The 20690-nt window shown below is 40.7% G+C and overlaps 1 protein-coding gene and 1 long non-coding RNA gene across 2 annotated transcripts in view; both read right to left on the reverse strand.

Annotated features, from left to right (window-relative positions):
• The window catches only part of nrn1la (neuritin 1-like a), a 110642-nt gene that overhangs the window by 50180 nt on the left and 39772 nt on the right, over window positions 1–20690 (reverse strand). The window lies entirely within an intron of this gene.
• LOC145429950 (uncharacterized) lies at window positions 18467–19449 on the reverse strand. Its single transcript, XR_013910306.1, has 2 exons — window positions 19319–19449; window positions 18467–18714 (listed from the first exon to the last, which is right to left on the reverse strand). It is a non-coding gene; the product is annotated as an uncharacterized LOC145429950 (long non-coding RNA).

A 20690-nucleotide genomic window follows, 5' to 3' on the forward strand; every position in this document is an offset into this window, starting at 1 on the left:
ACATGAAAAGATGGCAAGAGAGAGGTATAGTGAAAAGACTAGGTGAGGCGGGGTTTTCGTAAACTTAATTTTCCAGTCGTTTGAAGCTTCAATCTGAGGAGGTGAAGTTCCTCCCACGCAGGACTCCTTTCCTCCTCCTCAGATGACAACTGTTTAAATTGGGGCTCATGTTTTATCCACACAGAAATGCTTCACAGAGTTCAAATTAATGTGTTATTAATATAAACTCTGCCAACCCCAGATGAGCCTTGCTAACGTCACACACACTCACACAGAGGCAGAACATTTTCTTCACAAGAGAAATGCAATTCCTAGAAGTTCACTCGACTGGATACTCACCTTTATTCTGTTTGCTTGAACATTTAATTTTTATTGTGTAGAATTTTTATTCTTCAGGATGTATACAGGAAGGTAGACTTTGCACCTCATTGCATTATTTTTAGTCTAATTTTAATGTTTTTTGCTAAACTGACACTATTGAAAGGTTCCTGGTTGCAGTTTAGGCATGTATGGACAGATTACTCTCTTTAAGCACCTTAATTACGGATTATAAGTAGCTTTATCTTTTTATTTGATAGTATTGGTTCAATTTTATTTTATATATCACCAATTCCCAAAAGCCTCAAACCCCAACATTGCTATTCTACTTCATTTACTTTATTACTTTATTCCCAGTCATCTGTATCCTATACTGGCCGAAACAACGAGTTCCTCTACCATTAACATCAGCACAAAAACTGTGTGCTGGGAGCCAGTGCTTTTGTCCATATAGTGTATGCTTACTACTTCATTACTTGATGCTTTGGCCTCATTTAATATCCAGAACTGGAACAGTTAAGTATACATTTCTCTTTAAAGTATAAATTGAACGGCACTGTCAGCATAAAAGTTCCACAAAAGGTGGCCTATAAATCAATTTCCTTACTTACAGGAAAGTGACTGAAAAGTCACCAGTTTGAACTGTCCATTCCTGTCCTTCAGTTCCACCTGTGAGATGCCTCTGAGCAAGGCTTAACCCATAAGTGCTCCACTGGGGCTGCCCGGTGTCCAATACCCGTTTTATTAGGCAGCTCAAGGCAAGGATGTGTGTAACTGTGTGAAAAAGGAGCTATGCTGCCTTTTCAGAATCAGCGATGACTTTTAGGAAGCGATACTTGACTTAAAGGTTGTACAGTTATTTTGGAGATAAGACCATAAAATGTGTATTCCCACAGATTTAATTAACCCAAATATTTGTGGCTCTAACACATATAACAGTTTAACGCTCCCAGAGGAGTCACTTTAATTAAATAAGTAAACAAATGAATTGGGAGATCTGTTGAGTGCAGCTCAGCACCCTGTGATTTGGCTGTTAAGTTTACTTTTTATTTTATTAGATTCATTTGCCATTTTTAAAATGCAATGTTAGGTTTATCTGCCTAATTTATGGACACTGTCTTTATTTTTGCACATCAGAAATACTGAAAAAGTAGTAAAAAAGAAAGAGGAGCAGATATTTAAACAGTGGCTTGCAAAAGTATTCGGCCCCCTTGAACTTTCCCACATTTTGTCACATTACAGCCACAAACATGAATCAATTTTATTGGAATTCCACGTGAAAGACCAACACAAAGTGGTGTACACGTGAGAAGTGGAACGAAAATCATACATGATTCCAAACATCTTTTACAAATAAATAACTGCAAAGTGGGGTGTGCGTAATTATTCAGCCCCCTTTGGTCTAAGTGCAGTCAGTTGCCCATAGACATTGCCTGATGAGTGCTAATGACTAAATAGAGTGCACCTGTGTGCAATCTAATGTCAGTACAAATACAGCTGCTCTGTGACACCATGAAGTCCAAAGAACACACCAGACAGGTCAGGGATAAAGTTATTGAGAAATTTAAAGCAGGCTTAGGCTACAAAAAGATTTCCCAAGCCTTGAACATCCCATGGAGCACTGTTCAAGCGATCATTCAGAAATGGAAGGAGTATGGCACAAATCTGCAATAAATATGTGAAGCTATGATGTCAGTACAGACCAAAACCACAGAGGAATGTCTCTAGCATCTTGCTGAATCTATGCCACAAATAATTAAGACAGTTAAGAAAGCAAAAAGAACGTCCAACCTATTACACCATTATTCAGAGGTGACAAAAACATATTTGTTAAACTGATTTGGGATCACTGATGCAGCACAACTTCTCCAAAGTAAAATTTTGCGCGTCATGGCATCAGTGTACAAATATCTGTCACGTCCCACTGTGCAGAAGGAAGGTTTTATTTTTATGCATAATCCATCATATAAAATGTAATCAAATGAAAAAGTCTCTTTTAAATATTTGTTTTTATTCATTTTAATCTTTTAACTGTATGCACATTGGAACAAGCAAAAATTAAACTATATGCAACAGTCTTTGACTTGAGGAAATTGTTGAACATTTGAACCTATTTTTGCATTTTCCAGCATACAAAATAAAATATTTTTTGCGTTTATACTCACTCTTTCAAATAGATGCAAGTAAAACACAGCAGAAAATAAATGAAATCAAAGATTCAGCGACACAAAGTCCTGTCGCTTTTAAATCTATTTTCACCTGTTTAGCAGGAGTGGGGCGGGTGGAGGATTGCCCTGGTGCAGGTGTGCTGCAGCAGACATGTCAGTGTCCGAGATTCCGGGGATTTCTCTGTGAATTTCACATTCCCATGGCAGCGTGCTCTGTGCTTGCTCAGAAGTTTAGGGTTTTGGGGGGAGGCAATAACCACATTTACTCAGGGCCTTCTTGATGTGCTCTTCTTCTGCCTCCCTGGCCGCTGTGTCAGTGGGGATGGTGTTCGCTCTGTGTTGTAGCGTCCTGATGACACCCAGTTTATGGTCCAGGGGATGATGAGAGTCAAATAAATAAATACTGATCCGTATGTGTAGGTTTACGGTACACGTCAGCTTTTAGATGTCCCCCATTACTGATGGAAATCGCACAGTCTAAGAAGGCTACGTACATCTTTCGCCATCTTACAATGCTGTGATTGCAGCCATTCCCCAACTCTCTGTGAATGATACTCATGGCCATTGATCATGAGTATCATGATACTCATGGCCATTGATCAGTGGTCTTTGATCCATGAGTTATTGGTCAGTGGTTGTTGATCAATGGTCATGAGAATTTGCATAATTAAGATTAAGGAACTGACCTCCCAGCCCATTGTTCCTTCAGTGGGCTGGTTTCAGTCATTATCCAAATATACTGTTTATAAGATTTGGGGAAACCTGCAGTCAGCTGAGACTGAAGAAGTCACCTGGATGAGTGACGAAACGTTTCTCCCAAAAAACGCTACGTCCAGATGAACAGAATCAACTTTTGGAAAAAACTGTTTATAACTGTTATTATTTACCTATCATGTGTTTATTAATTAAAATGCTAAAATTCAGCTTGTTCTTGGGATTTGCAAATCCTTTGGGAATGTTTTATGAAATGTTTTGAAATGTGAGATTTTTAAATAACATAGGAAGAGCACCATCATTTTTGTCACTGTTTGCAGCTCATGTAGTGATCTTTTCCTCCTGTCTGTGCAGCAGAGGACCTTTGGAGGATCTTTGGACTGACACTGCTCTCTTCTGTAACGCTCAAATGTTCTGTGCTCGCTCTGCTGCCGAAGAGCTAACTGGCATAAAATGAACTCTGAAAGGAACCTTCATGATGTCTTTGATATCACGATTCACTATTCCTTTCTATGTGCGACGAAGGGGAACACACATAATTTATAGCTTAATTACAACTATATTAGCCTTATTCACACACACTTCCATGAGTTGCGCAAACAAAACAATTAGTTTTCATTTGTTCATTTAAAAATTAGTTCATTTAAATCTTTACACACACACCGTCTGCATTTCTTGCTATTTCTAAGCTACAAGCAAGATCATTTGGGAGGGTTTGTACTATGAAAGGCCCTGGGGACCTTTTGTGGCTTTTGCATTTTTCAATTCCAAGCCATTTGCATTGTGTTTAATTGAATATAGCCAAATTCTCCAAAAAAAAAGTTTGGTATAATTTTATTTCAAAATTCAAGTCTGACTTCCTTAAATTAGCTTCAGTGGCTAAGCTAACGATACACATCCTCTTAGAGCCCTAGTGGACGTTTTCGTCCCATTGACTTCCATTATAAACGCTATTTTTCACTGCAGAATTATTACCGTTAATGTCTTGGTGATTACTTATGTTTCCCTTTCGTTTTGGTCTCTGGGCCTTAGAGTTGTAATTTTTTTTATTTGTCCACCAGGTGGCGCCCTTGCTCCACATTTGATCCCTGCTGGAAAACAGCGGGCTGCTTGGACAGACCTGCGGGAAATGAAGCCTCATTTCCGGCGTGCAGCAGCGGCTTCGCCCGCTGATCGGGCGGGACCATTTTCGGTCCCTAGGGCCGTGAGAGGGTGCATTTTTTTTTTAGTCAACAGGAAATGACGTATTTGTTGTCACGTGGTATCGGACGTGTGCGCTGGAAAAAGGGGTCCCCGGTGATCGTGCCCCGGTAATCGTCGCGACTTACCCCGGCAACATGCATTTATTTCGGCCTAGAGGAGGAGCATTTGCCGCCTGGAGACCATTTTCTGGTCCTGAAAAAAAAAAAAAAAAAAGGCGATCTAAAGATAAATCTTTAGTCCATCTAAAGGCCTAATTATAATAACAATTGAATATTACCTCAAATGTTTTTTTTGGAAAATATTCAAGTTTTATGTCTTTTGGGGCAAAAAAAGCAGTGCGCTCATGTGACGAAACCAGGATATAAAGGGTTAAAATCCGCGAAATGTAATTAAAACTTGACATGAATATTCCAAGGAGAAGTAGGTCTAAAAGATTGGCTAATTTAAAGTGGAATAAAATATTATTATATAAATTTTTTTATAGCACTTTTTTGGGCGTGGTCGATTAGGACCGATAGTGTATGCATTTTATGAAATGCGCTCCTGCAAAAAAAATAAAAGTGGATCGAAATGAATGTTAGTGCCAATCTTTGGTCCATCTAAAGGCCTAATTATAATAACAAACGAATATTACTTCAAATGTTTTTTTTTGGAAAATATTTAGTTTTTTTGTTTTTTGGGGCTAAAAAAAACAGGGCGCTCTTGTAATAAACCTGGGATTTAAAGGGTTAAAACAACGAAAATGTAATTAAAACTTTATATGAATATTTCAGGGAGAAGTAGTTTTAAAAGACTGACCAATTTAAAGTGGAAAAAAATATGAATATATAATCTTTTTATTGCACTTTTTGGGGGGTGGACGTTTTGGTCCACTAGGGCCTATAAAGGGTGCATTTTTTAAGGGCCTACCAGGTGTTAAGGTTAAGGTTACTTTATTTATACCCGTAGGTAAATTTGTGATACCCTTCACAAAACACACACACTGACAGACACATATTTTGTAATTAAACAAAATGAATCAAATCAAAAGACTTGTTATTGAGTTCAGTGGCAGCAACAGCGACAAAGCTGTTTTTATAATGTTTTGTCCTGCATCTTGGAACTAGAAACCTCTTTCCCCTAGGAAAGAAACTGAAATTCACCCCGTCAAGGATGGGAACCATTACTTAAAATTGATAAAGCCATCCGTTGTACCGGTTTAGAGTACAGGGAGGCTTAACAGGCCTGTGACTCACCTTTCAGACGGCTGGATCATCTCATTCAGTGAGTTTTTACTCTGTGACAGAGGTCTGACCGTACCATGCCACCAAACAAAAGGATAAAATAGACTCAATAAAAGAATGATAAAGCAAAGTTAAAGTTTTTTGGTCAATGTGGAAATGAGCACTAGTGACCCTTTTTACTGACCGATTTGCAATTCTCTTCTATATATATCTATATTATTATAAATAAATTCAGAAATAGGCAGCATTGCTGAATAATCACAACCTTATATATATATTTATAATACAAAAAATATAATCACAGTGTTGGGTCTGTGTTTCCACAAGCCCCGCTAATTCTAGAGACTTATTCATCATGAAGAAAACAAGACAGTCAATCGATTATTTGCGCAAGGGAGGCCTCGTCTGTGTCCACCACGAAAATGACCCCCAGCTCTGACCACCTCCTGCTAACTCATGGTGGTAAGTCTTTAGTTTTGTGTGTGTGTGTGTGTGTGGGGGGGGGGGGGGTTAATGCAAGTGAATTTCCAAACTACGCTCTCTGTCACAGACAATATTATATTCAATCAGTGTATACTGAAGAACAGCTTCCACTGAAAAAGGCTCTTTATAACCTTGTACTGGGGCAGAGCATCCCCAAAACATTTTTTAATAACAGACTCTCTGATTGGTGGAGTTTTCTCTGTATTGTGAGGTCTTTAGATTACCATATAAAGTACCTTGAGGCAACTGTTGTTAGACAGCAATACTGGGTTTATTGTGCTGAGTGCTGACTGCGATTGAACATTTGTAGATCGTCTGTTAGTCTGGAATTGAAAAGCTCAGTTTTCAAAGAGGAGGCTTGAGAGACTCAGATATCTCATACAGGGAGTGCAGAATTATTAGGCAAGTTGTATTTTTGAGGAATAATGTTATTATTGAACAACAACCATGTTCTCAATGAACCCAAACTCATTAATATCAAAGCTGAATGTTTTTGGAAGTAGTTTTAGTTTGTTTTTAGTTTTAGCTATTTTAGGGGGATATCTGTGTGCAGGTGACTATTACTGTGCATAATTATTAGGCAACTTAACAAAAAACAAATATATACCCATTTCAATTATTTATTTTTACCAGTGAAACCAATATAACATCTCCACATTCACAAATATACATTTCTGACGTTCAAAAACAAAACAAAAACAAATCAGCGACCAATATAGCCACCTTTCTTTGCAAGGACACTCAAAAGCCTGCCATCCATGGGTTCTGTCAGTGTTTTGATCTGTTCACCATCAACATTGCGTGCAGCAGCAACCACAGCCTCCCAGACACTGTTCAGAGAGGTGTACTGTTTTCCCTCCTTGTAAATCTCACATTTGATGATGGACCACAGGTTCTCAATGGGGTTCAGATCAGGTGAACAAGGTGGCCATGTCATTAGTTTTTCTTCTTTTATACCCTTTCTTGCCAGCCACGCTGTGGAGTACTTGGACGCGTGTGATGGAGCATTGTCCTGCATGAAAATCATGTTTTTCTTGAAGGATGCAGACTTCTTCCTGTACCACTGCTTGAAGAAGGTGTCTTCCAGAAACTGGCAGTAGGACTGGGAGTTGAGCTTGACTCCATCCTCAACCCTAAAAGGCTCCACAAGCTCATCTTTGATGATACCAGCCCAAACCAGTACTCCACCTCCACCTTGCTGGCGTCTGAGTCGGACTGGAGCTCTCTGCCCTTTACCAATCCAGCCACGGGCCCATCCATCTGGCCCATCAAGACTCACTCTCATTTCATCAGTCCATAAAACCTTAGAAAAACCAGTCTTGAGATATTTCTTGGCCCAGTCTTGACGTTTCAGCTTGTGTGTCTTGTTCAGTGGTGGTCGTCTTTCAGCCTTTCTTACCTTGGCCATGTCTCTGAGTATTGCACACCTTGTGCTTTTGGGCACTCCAGTGATGTTGCAGCTCTGAAATATGGCCAAACTGGTGGCAAGTGGCATCTTGGCAGCTGCACGCTTGACTTTTCTCAGTTCATGGGCAGTTATTTTGCGCCTTGGTTTTTCCACACACTTCTTGCGACCCTGTTGACTATTTTGAATGAAACGCTTGATTGTTCGATGATCACACTTCAGAAGCTTTGCAATTTTGAGACTGCTGCATCCCTCTGCAAGATATCTCACTATTTTTGACTTTTCTGAGCCTGTCAAGTCCTTCTTTTGACCCATTTTGCCAAAGGAAAGGAAGTTGCCTAATAATTATGCACACCTGATATAGGGTGTTGATGTCATTAGACCACACCCCTTCTCATTACAGAGATGCACATCACCTAATATGCTTAATTGGTAGTAGGCTTTCGAGCCTATACAGCTTGGAGTAAGACAACATGCATGAAGAGGATGATGTGGACAAAATACTCATTTGCCTAATAATTCTGCACTCCCTGTACATATCTGGGCTCACAGGAACACAGTTAGTTTGAGCGTCATTGATGGCATAATGGCCAGTCTGAGTTGCCACCTTGTTATGTTCATGTGGTGCACTAACCACTTCTGAAGGAAGAACATGTAAAAGCTGTGACCGTATTTCTACTGTACTGCCTCAGTTACACATGCTCTCTACGGGCTCAGCTGGGAAGGACAACGATGTTTCTGCAAAACAAAAATTGCAAAAGGCTGCGTTATCCATTGGAGGAAATGAAATAAAAAAATGTTCTTGGGAAGTAATTATTCTAATGACAGAGACACAAGAAGAGAAATGTCCACCATAGCTCTCGATATAATGCCATTTCTGTTTGTATACTACATTGTACTCTATGTACAGTTTTCCTGATATCTTCTTACTTTTTTATCCATATGATTTAATAATATATTAAAATTCTAATATATTTAGTGTAATTGATTAAGTGTCTAGCATAACCTCTTTTATTAAATCTACAAAAGTATGACCAGCTGATGTGACCTTCTCCTAGATAATTCTGGATCAAACACTGCATAAAATCGATAGGTAAAAATCCTGTTATCCTGTTTTCTTCTCTTCATTAAAAACATGATTAGTGCTGCAAACAGCAGAAAGAATAATGTTCTCACAGTTGGCTCGATGCCGTGTTTATAGTATCAGCACAACTCTCAAGACGTTACTGCACTCACAGCGAGTCTCAGCTCTGATCCTAATACGTTTGGTGCATTAGAAGGTTGGCAAGGAATGAGATGTTTAATACCAACTAGGTGGACTAGAACAACTTTCCCTCTAAAGCAGACACGAAATGAAATGAGTCCTCAAGCTTTACGCTGGGCTTTTAAGTCTGATATGGCTTGTGATCACTGATTAAATTGGCTTTAATCGGAGGGAGGTCTGAGCATGTGGGTGTTCTCCTGTTTGATATAAATTGGTAAAATTGGAGCTTGTAGCTGTATTTTGCAGATCTCTCTTGTCCTGTTGCAGAGCAGGTGCTCATAAAGAACAAATATCACTATAGGAAAAACCCGCCTTTTATGCTTCAGATCAATCCTCCTCTCCTCATAACTCGCCAAGCGAATGTTTTCTCACTCTTCGTCCACCTCTGCCAAAGCAAAAGATTGGAAGCGACTCGAGCCCCTTTAGGTTTTTGACTGTAAGTGAATGAATATTCATCGAACCGCTGCACATCTGAGGTCACAGCTGGAGTTTATCCTGAGAACAGTCGGAGCGTACAGGCTACACCCACCCTGCAGTGATGTATGGCCGTTGCTCCTCATTCTCCTCATGGGACCGTTATCCTTTACACATGCTAATGAGCTACTGAGACAACCTATTCTACTACCAGCGCAAACAGGAACTGCTGAATCAGGTGATTTTAGCCGAACAGCTTAATACAGTCATTAAACGTAACAGTAGCCCAATGATTTAATGCATTTGGCACAAAAATCAGACAAGAAAGAGGCTTAAGTTAAAGCAGCAAAATAGCATAAAATGTCAAAAACCTTAAAACCAGACCTTTGGTCTGTAATAAATGTTGCTATGGTTACAACATGCTATGGTTACACTCTGTGTGCCGAGTCAGCGGAACATCCACTTCTACTTTGTATGCTGTTGTAGCTTTTCCGCTGTGCTCCGCGGCAACATAGCCTGAGAAAATCAATTCAGCTCCACACCAGGTGCACTCTCAGACCTGCTACAACCACACAGCTAATGAAGCCTTCACCTGTGTGGCACCCTAGCATTTACAAACTATGATCACTGGGGAGAAAAAAGAACATTTTTTAGTAAATTCCACTTTCCTCGCATTCCTCAAGAATTCCTCCAGAGCTCAGTGCTAATTGTATCATTTAGCTAACAAGTGGATCTGACTCTTCGCATATTCCAACACACAGTGGGGTGATCACTGCTGCCCACTGTGTGGATGTAATGAGAACTCCTTGCTTCTTTGCTAGACTCTGATTTTTCTTACAAATTGGCAGACTTAGCTCATTTGATTGATCTTGTTGGAGTAGGTCAATAATTTCCAGAACAGATGGCTGACGTCTTTAATGTGGTTTGTCCTCGTCTGTTTTTAGGTGCTCTCTCCTGTTCTCCACTGGTGATGAATTGACTCGTGGCTACAGTTTAGCACTTGTTGTGTGTAAAATAAGTGTTATTCACAGCCATCACAGGAGACTGGCCAAAGTTACCTGCTAAACACAAGAGCTCATATCTCTGCACTTCGATGTGTGAAACACATTATTTGCTTGATATAGTTGTCATTCCCAATCAATTATCGCATTTATTTCTACTTTCATCGTGAAGGCTTGCACAGGAGCTGCCTTTATCCAACTGGCTCTCATTAAAGAACGATGCTGTAGGTGGCTTGTAGTTGTGGAGGAAATCAGTCACACAGATAAACTGTAGTACACTGTGTAAATTACAGCAGGCAGGAGCACAGCAGAGAAATGATGAGTCCACCGAGGCTCATTGGAGGGGTTTACTAATTGTTCCAACTGTTGTCTTAACTTTATACTTAAAGCCTTTCACATAAGGACGAAAAAAAAAATGTTCAGAAATGCATCAATGTCAGACGTGCCTTTGATCAGACAAATCTCATGTACTGTGACTGAAAAGACAAAATATATATTATGTTAAGACTTTACTGGGAAAAAACTGTAGGGAAATTACTTCTATACTGAGCAACAACCAGACGACACTGCAGACAAGTTTAGAAACCGACATTACTTCATTCATTCTTTATCAGCAGCTCATTCATCAGCTGCTTGGTAACCAGCTAATGAATGATGTCTAGCCACATTCATGCACCGACCTTTTTCTCATGTACTGTATTTGTGATATAATACATGGACCATACATGTGCTCCAGGCTTAGGTCTCAGTTAGTTGTGGGGCATATAATTTATAAATGGTACTTTGTAAAATACTAACTTAGGGCATGTGAAGAAGACTTGAGACAACTTGAAGGAGAGACAGAACTTCTATCCTAAAAAATACAGAATTAGAATGAGAACTTGATTCCTTCCCTGATTCTGTTGATATATATAGTGTTAAGCTAGTTCTGAGACACTGGAGTAGTTTAACATATAGTTAGTTGGCTCTACAGTTAAAGCGTGTTGGTTATTCAAAGTATGTTTCTCAAAGGAATGGCGTGCTGTAACAATTTAGTCATGTGGCAGGTATGACTGACGAGATTCATCAGTTTTTTTCCAAACTAAAGGTTCATACAGACTTTTCTGTGACCACGACTGTTTCCTTCACGATTGAGAATGAGTGGAATTGATTAAACACGTTTTATGCCCTATTCTTTGTTTTTCTTCCAGTCTTTATCTATTTGTCTGGTTGGAGGTCCCTTAAAACAAAGCTGTGTTGCACCCCTCCTTAACATTCACGTTCAAACAAATTAACATACATTTATGATTGGAAGGTTCATTGTTTGATCCCTGGCTTTTCCAGGCAACAAGACACTAACCCTAAGTTGCTTTCCAATGCATCCGTATATGAATGTTAGCTAGGAAGCACTAAAAGCTTAGAAGAAAGTGAATGTGTCATGTTGTATAGAGTGCTTTGAGTACTCCGGTAGAATAAAAAAGCGCTATATAAGATTCAGTCCATTTAGAAAAGAAGTACAATCCTAAAAACTTTTATATAATGAAGACAGATTTTTAACCTTGCACATATATTTATTCTGATATTTGACACCACAAATATCCTAACTAAAGGGCGTGGTCCTCTCTCTGTCCACTTATGTTTGAACTGTAGTTAAAAATCTTGCTCCAGTGCAGCTTCTACCAACCTAAATTAAAGTAGGTTTTGTTTCTAAAGGATTTAGACACAGTCATCCACGCCTTCATTACCTCTGGGCTGGACTACTTTAAATCCCTGTATGTAAGATTCCACTTTTTTCTCGCATGTTCATCACTCTTACTCTCGTCTGGATTATTTTTTGGTCAGCAGCTCACTGCTGTGTGACATTTCAGACACTGAGATTCATCCTATAGCTGTCAGCGATCATGCTCCTGTATCTTTAACACTAATGCACAAGAATAATACTACGCCAAGTAAAAACTGGAGATTTAATATATCACTACTTAAAGATGAAGACTTTATTAAATACTTTAAAAAGGAATGGACTTCATATTTAGACTTTAATGACACTCCCGGAATATCTGCTTCTGTTCTATGGGAAGCAGGGAAAGCTGTGATGAGAGGTAAAATAATTTCTTTCTCATCACACAAAAAGAAAGAAGAAAACAAAAATATTCAGGAATTAGAAAAAAACATCAAATCACTAGAAGAAGCCTACACGTCCCACCAAGATCAGGAAATATTGAACAAAATATGCAAAACAAAACTAGAATTAAATGAAACTATTAATAAAAAAACACAATTCCTTATACAAAGACTTCGCTTGCAGAATTTTGAACACCGTAACAAATCAGGTCGATTTCTAGCTAACCAGCTAAAAATAAATAAAGAAAAAATAACTATATGTGCTGCTAAAGATTTATCGGGGAACACAATATATGATCCTGGAAGAATAAACAACATTTTTAGGGATTTCTATGAAACTTTATACTCACCACAAATAAACCCATCTAAAAATGAAATTGATCTGTTTCTTGACAACGTAACTCTTCCAAAATTACTAGACAGTCAAGCAATGGAACTGGATTCGCCACTGACGCCAAGTGAACTCCAGGAAGCCCTGATAAGTATGCCCAATAATAAGGCTCCAGGTCCAGACGGCTTCCCTGCAGAATTCTACAAAGAATTCTGGACAATTTTGGCACCAGTATTCCACAGCATGTTGCAGGAAATCGAGGAAAAGGGCAGACTACCACCAAATATGAATTCTGCCAACATTAGTCTCCTGCTAAAACCAGGCAAAGACCCTTTATTTCCCTCAAGCTATCGTCCAATTTCTCTTTTAAATGTAGACCTTAAAATAATCTGCAAAGCTCTCTCAAAGAGATTAGAGAAAATGACCCCCCTCTTAATTCATCCTGACCAAACTGGTTTCATAAAAGGTCGGCACTCCTCAACAAACACTCGTAGATTACTTAATTTAATAGACTACTCATACGATAAAAACATCGAAACCATAATATTATCTCTAGATGCAGAAAAAGCATTTGACAGAGTTAATTGGAAATTTTTATTCGCAACTTTACACAAATTTGGTTTTGGAAACTCTTTCATAAACTGGATAAGAATATTATACAATTCCCCAACGGCTCGTATCAGAACAAATGACCAGACATCCTCCAGCTTCTGTCTCCTGAGGGGCACCAGACAGGGATGCCCACTCTCCCCTTCACTTTTTGCAATTTTTATCGAACCTCTAGCAGCAGCATTTAGACAGGCTACAACAATTAAGGGCATAAAATGTAAGAACATAGAACATAAAATCAGTCTCTATGCGGATGATGTGTTGCTTTTTCTGCAAAACACACAAACCAACCTCTCTGAGGTAATTACTTTAATAAACTGGTTTTCAAGAGTTTCAGATTATTCAATTAACTGGCCAAAATCTACAGTTCTCCCCATTAACTGCTCCTTCCATAATTCTTCCTCTGCCCCACTGCAATCCGGAAATATTAAATATTTAGGTATTAATGTCTCTCCTAAGCTTTCAGACTTAACTAAACTAAACCACATCCCACTTCTAAAGAAAGTAGAAGGCGATCTGACTAGATGGAAATCTTTACCCATATCACTCATGGGAAGGGTCGCCACTATAAAAATGATGATCTTGCCAAAAATAAATTACTTATTTTTGATGATCCCTAACAAACCATCACAAGATTGGTTCAGATCTCTGGATTCATATATTTCCAAATTCCTTTGGAAAGATAAATCCCCGCGTATTAGCTTAAAAACGCTACAAAGAACCAAGGATAGAGGAGGATTAGATCTGCCTAATTTTCACCAATACTTCTTAGCCAACAGGCTTCAGTTCATCTCAGAATGGTTAAAACATACCTTCTTAGTTGAGCCCTGGCTAGATGTTGAACAGGCACTATGCAAGGATCTAGAGATTTCAGACCTACCATTTATTAGCTCAAACATCAAAAGACATGAATGCTTTAAAAGTATCAACATCAGCTTTTCTCTAACAGCATGGTGGGAGTTTCTAAAAATAACGGCGTCTTCATTAATCCCATGCAAACGTACACCTATCTGGAATAACCCTGACATATTACAAAACAATAATATGATTAATTTCCCAGAATGGAGTTGTAAAGGAATTAAATACTTAGAACATATATTAGAGGGAACAGAATTTATTCCATTTGACAGACTAGTTGAACAATATGGGATCAACAAGACAAGGTTTTTAGAATATCAACAAATTAAATCCATAGTAAAAAAGAAATTTAACCTCAGTCAAGTTGAATTACAAACACCACTAAGTGCGGCACATTTTCTTACTCTTAAATCCCCCAAATTATTATCTAAAATATACAGAACACTTTCTAAATTAGATGAATCAATATCCCTTCCTACTGCAAAATGGGAAGCAGATTTATCAGTCAACCTAGACCAAAACTTCTGGTCTCAGATTTGCTTAAAAACTTTTAAATTAATTAAAAATCCCAGTCTGCAATTAATACAATACAAAATACTTCATAGAGTGCACTATACAGGTCATCGGATGTTCAAGATGGGCTTTACATCTTCCAACAACTGCTCACACTGTCAAGGCAATACACCAGACAATTACATCCACGCTCTTTGGTTCTGTCCACCAGTGCAAAAGTTTTGGCGCGAGATATGTGAAGACTTATCAAAGTGTCTGAAATGTAACATCCCAACTTCCCCCTTAGTGTGTCTACTGGGCAGCTTAGATAATGTCACTTCAGAAAAGAATATAGCCCATATGATCTTCACTGCCCTATGCATAGCCAAGAAAACAGTCCTCATGAACTGGAAAAATAAAAATAATCTTAATTCTAACCAATATAGAAATTATCTATTAGATTACATTAGTCTTGACACAGCCTCTGCCACCACATTAGATCAATTGCTCTGGGCCCCTTTTATCAGCTCCATCACCTAGTGGGGATGGGGGGTCATAGTTTGGTCCCGCCTTCACTGTTGTGATTGGTGAGGGGATAGGGACAGGCTTAGGGCGTCGGGGGGTTCCCCGGAGGCATCTTCCTTGGGGAGCTCAACCCGGGGTAGCGGTCACGTCCGGTTGGGGGCTCTGTTGGCTCTCAGGTGACTGTTTCCTCGCGGCTGCGTGCAGCGGGGCTAGGGGAGGGTCTGTGCTGACGGACGTGGGTTACTGACCTGGCAACCTGGCTGCCCCTGGGTGGGTCCGGGATGGGCGTGAGGTTCTGGGGGCGCTCCGTCTCTGGGCTGGGGCCCGGGCCGGGCCTCGGGGGCTTGGGTCCTGGTTGGTGTGTTGCCGGGGTTGTGGGCGGGTGGGTGCATGGGGGCCCGGCCCTGGAGCAGGGTGCCGCCAGTGCGTCGAGCCGCCTGGGGGGCTCTTCAACTGGTGGGGGGGATGTCACATCTTGCAGGAGCTTTCTTCTCTTCAGGAACTCTCTGCAGGAGGGGGAGATACAGGAGAGGTGGAGGAAGATCTCAGCCTGGGCGTTTACCGTCTTATGTAGTCTGGAAGATGTGTGGATGGTGGGGTGGGTGCAGTTTTCTCTGTGGTGGGGTTGGGTGGACTGTCCAGGGCTCTGTGGAGCCGGGGGGCGCTACTGCACTGGGCCCCGGTCTGATGGGCCTGGGCCCCCCTTCCCTGGCGGGTCGCGGAGGGTGGGAGTGCCTACTGGGGTCAGCGGGGGAGCTGGCCCCAGGGAGGGGTTACCTGCCCCTCCCTTCCTTCCCTCCCCATCTCCAGCTCCTCCACAACCACCCACACATGCAGGGCCTTGGAGTGGGGGTATGTCACCAGGGTGCAGAGGAGGCTACCCCCGCCCCCCCCCCCCCCCTGTCCCCTTCTGGCTGCCTCTGCCTCAATTTTATCCCACAACTTAGACATTCACATTATTCACACTCTCATTACACATACATATAGGATCTTGGGGGTGGGCACAATCACGGAGTCCAAATCACCATCAGGGTGTATACCTCACCCCTGACGTCATTGCCCACCTCTCAATTTTAAATACACTTAGTCATTGAGGGCTAGCAGGAGGGACTATGCGCTTACCTGCTGCTCCTTGGCAGGTAGCTCCATGCCCTCCTGGGTTTTAATTGCACCTTAGAACACATATGCATCAACACTACAATGAGCGGGTGGAGGGAGGTTTGGAGTCTTCTCCCACCCCCATTCTCTGCGGCCTGCTGGAGCGGGAGGGCTAGTAGGAGGAGTTGGCCGTCCGACTGCGGTCTGGGGTGTGGGGCCTCCCTGCTGCTGCGGAGTCGGGGTGGTCTGCCTCTCCCCACCGCAGGGAAAAGGGTAACACCACCTGGGTCTGGGTGCAATTCCCCCCTCCAGGGGCAAGGGTACCTAGACCCGGTTTGTAGAGTACGCTTGGGGAGTGTGATTGTGTGTACGGCGTCTCTTTATGTCTGTCTCCACGTTGGTTGAGTGTGGAGTGAGTGCATATGAGAGCATGAGGGTGGGAATGGATGTTTGTGTCTGTGTGTGCCTGTATGTCTGTGTCTATATGTCAGGTTGGGTATCAGACGTCACCTCTCTGGGGACACCTCAGGCCCTCCAAGGTTTGGAGGCCTATCTCCACCCACCACCACTTCCCCTGCCGGTGGCGGACTCCCTCAGGTGTCGGTGTGTTGGTGGTTCTTTGTGTCTGGGGGTGGGCGTCCGGGTACACACCGGCTCACTCCTTGGCGGCCGCTTGTCGGGGCCTGGGGCTCGCTCGGGCCCCTTTGGAGGTGGGGTGCCCCCGGCCTCTCGGCCTGGGGCTCGGTCACTCAGGCACAGCTGGGGGCCGGCGGAGCTCACGGGCGCGTCACTGCAACTCCCCCTGACTTCTGCTCCGCGGCTGCTGGGCGAGCCCTCATCTGGGACTCTCCTCAGCTCTTACTGGAACAGTGGCGCGGCTGCCCCTCTGTTGGTCTTCCATGGTCTCTTGTGTTCTGGGGGCCTCTGGATGTCTGGAGTTTTGATCTCCTCCATACCCGCTTCACACCCTGGAGGACGGGGCTGTGGCCCCCCCACACTCCCTAGCAGATCATTACATGGAGAAACCTTTGGAATGCAAGCATGCTGATCCACACAGGTATGCACACATGGGTATTCACAGACGCGGACTAAAGCTTTCTTGGCTGCTGCCTCAAAGCACACTGTGCGCTGTCTATCTTGCGTGCTGCACAATATCGTTTATTATTTAGTAAATATTGATATCTATGACTAGCTAGTTTATTGTGATGGTGCTTTGTTTTCTCTATTATTATGTTACTCTTTGTTGTTTGCTGTCTCCTCTGTTTGTTTTTTTTGTTTGTTTTTTTTTTTTTCTCCATACAGGTGACCCAGGAGTTCTTTTTTTTTTTTCTCTCTCTTCCCCCCCCTTCTCACCGTCTCTTCTCCCCTTTGGTTTTCTTTCTTTCTCTCCCCCTCTTTCTCTCATTCATTCCCCCTGTCCTATTTATTAAAAAAAAAAAAAAAAAAAGACAAAGGATGAACTGAAGCTCTGCCATCACGTAATGTCGCATACTGCTGTTTCTGATGTCATTTAAAAAAAAAAAAAAAAAAAAAGATTCCACTCTTTCTCAATTGTTCAAAATGTGGCCCTTAAACCTCTAACTTACACAAAGAAATGCAGGACGAGTCCTGCTTTAGCTTAATTGCAATGAGCTACCTGTGAAAATGATTTGTTTTCAAAGCTCCACACTATATCACTGAACTATTAACACCACGTTTTATTGCTGAGGTCATCCAACAATTACTGTCTCTACCATGGCTTTGCTGTGCTTTCCAATGACAGACACCTTTAAACCAATTTTAATGACCTACTCTATCTCTATTATTGCTTTTAGTATAGGCTGAGTACATGTGGGGTTTTTATCATATTCACTGTGAACGTTTTCTTACTGCTCTTTCATTCCAACAGTTGTTAGTTTGTTAGATTTTATTTATTCATTCATTCATGAATATACACAGCAAATCCATCATGTCCAAATTAACACTGTCGGATTTGATTTCAACACTATTAAAGTGTCTATATGGGTCCACACCAGAGAGTGTTAATTTAACTCTTTTTGGAGAGTTGGTACGTTAACTCTGATTTAGTGTTAAACACCAAATCTGTCTGGAGTTGATAATTTAACACTTGGTGTTAAGAGTTTATATATTAACTCTCAAAGAGTATTTTAGTTTAACTACGTAAGAGTTATCTTCTAATTCATTCTAAAAAGCGGGAATTTTACTGTTCTGAACTTCTAGAAATTTCTTTTGGAAATAAACATTTACTAAAAAGATGCAATGGTTTTTGAAAAACATTTATTCTGAACTGTTCACCACAATTTCAAAACATTTTCTGAAAGACGTAACAGTATACATGTTCTCACTTTCATTAGAATTTTGTTTATCAAAAGGTCTGACATGGTAAATGCAAATAACAGCATCTCATCACTTATTTCTTCAATACAATATGCATGTCCTTCATTCATCCCTTTGTGGAACTGCAACGCACTTCTGCTCTCCCCCATATTCCATCTTCACAAGCATATCCTGTGCGGAGATCGAATAAAAATTAGTTGACACTAATTAATGGCACAAATAATCCAGTAAACAATTGCGGCACAGTAAAAATAAAATAAAAATAAAAAAAAAGAATCCTTTTTGAGCCATTACTTGTGTAAAGTATTTTCCCAAAAGACAAGGACGCAGGCAACAGGTAATACTGAACTAAATGTAAAACCTCAACCTTTTTCATTTTTACCTAAACCGTGTGCACAAAACTCTGGAGGGATCTATGCTAACGTAGAATCCAGTCAGGACGTCAGCTACTGCTGTTTGCTCGGTTTTTTTTTTTTTTTTTATGGGCGATCGTTTTCAGGCTTCAAGTAGCACCATTATACCAACATTTCACATTCTAGACATTGTTTTAGGTGTATTTGACCAAAAGTTTGACTGAAAATTCACATGCAAGCGTTTTTTCAAGGCTGTGGTATTTGCCCGCAAACAATACCTTTCAGCTAGCTAAAACAGAATATTATGCTATCAGCGAGCAACATGGCTAATGCCTTCCACACAGCTTTGTCTCAACTCCAAAGAGCCACAGAAGTAAAAGCTCATAATAACAATTGAAACAATCTTTGAAAAAATGACTTACCAAGCATGGCAAACAACTCAAATATGTAGAGCAAAATGTTCTGAAACGGCTTCACTTCAGCTTCGATTGGAGCCGTGCTGGGGGCGGAGTCTGTGAATTTACTCTGTTGGTGTCATAGCCCCTGTAGGAGTTCAGAGTTAAGAGGTCAGGAGTTAATGTTTCCATTGTAACACCTCCAGATTTGACAGAGAAACACTCATTTTTAACACTCGATTTTAACTACTATCATTTTACACCTCAGAGTTACATTAAAAGAATGTGACTCTGCTTAGAGTAAAATTAACTCTACTTTTGCAAGAAGACTATTAACACCAAAACATTTAACACTTTTGAATTTGCTGTGTATATTTATTTTATTAGACTCCTTCTATAATTTATCCCAGGGTTTTAAACTATTTATTAATTTATTAAATTTGCAGCATTTTTGTAATTCCTGATCATATTTATGTAGGATTTTTGCTTTTTAAATGAGTTTTATAGGTTTTATTTGGAGACCCGGAAGGTCAAAGTGTCTGGAAAATGCTTTTTGTCAGCTGCTGTTATTTTTAATGTGTTATATGAATAACAATGACCTGCTTTGACTTGACATTTAGTCTCCAAACAGACACAATGAAACCCAATGAAACACAGAATACAAAGAATGGTTTGTTCATCGTGTTGTTTGTTCAGATGTAACTTTGCAAACCTAAGGCATCTAACCTAATTGCACTGTCATGAACTTTAACATTTAACATGCTAACTGAGGAGGAGTTGTAGCTCTTGGGATGTTTTGGCGCTGCATGATCTGACCTTGGGGTGAATTTGCTGGGGTGTCGACTCTTGAGAAGATCGGTAACCCTCTTGAATGTTTCCACTTGGGAACAATCTGTCTTATTGTAGACTGATGCTCTTCAAACTCTTCAAATGCTTTATAACCCCTCCCTCTTGGCAGCAAAAATAGCTTCTTTAATATCATTGCTGATGTCTTCCTTTCTTTCTTGCCGTGTTGGCACACAGCTCAGTGCTCTTCTTCTGCTTTTAGCAGTAAGGGTGTACTTATTTTTCACACAGTGCTTCTGCATTTTGGCTTAGCTTTTCTTAAATAAGTGATGATTCAGTGCAGTATGTCATGAGCTACAAGTTCATCTGAGGCTGTATGTCCCTAATTTGTTTAGTTTATTACCTCCTGATGTGTAAAACCTTAGAAGTCAAAGAGGGTTTTTCTTTTTGCCATGACTATAATATACGAATAATGAGTTTTTTATTTAATGCATTCTGTAGAGAGTGCCCTGTAACATCAACACTTTTCTTTCATCACTGCTTCTACTAAACAGAACATTTGTATCTGGTTCCTCGCCCAACCACCCGGTAACTTGCAACACAACAGTGCAGC

Source organism: Astatotilapia calliptera, chromosome 7 (genome assembly GCF_964374335.1).
Source record: "Astatotilapia calliptera chromosome 7, fAstCal68.1, whole genome shotgun sequence".
In the NCBI taxonomy this organism is placed as follows: domain Eukaryota; kingdom Metazoa; phylum Chordata; class Actinopteri; order Cichliformes; family Cichlidae; genus Astatotilapia; species Astatotilapia calliptera.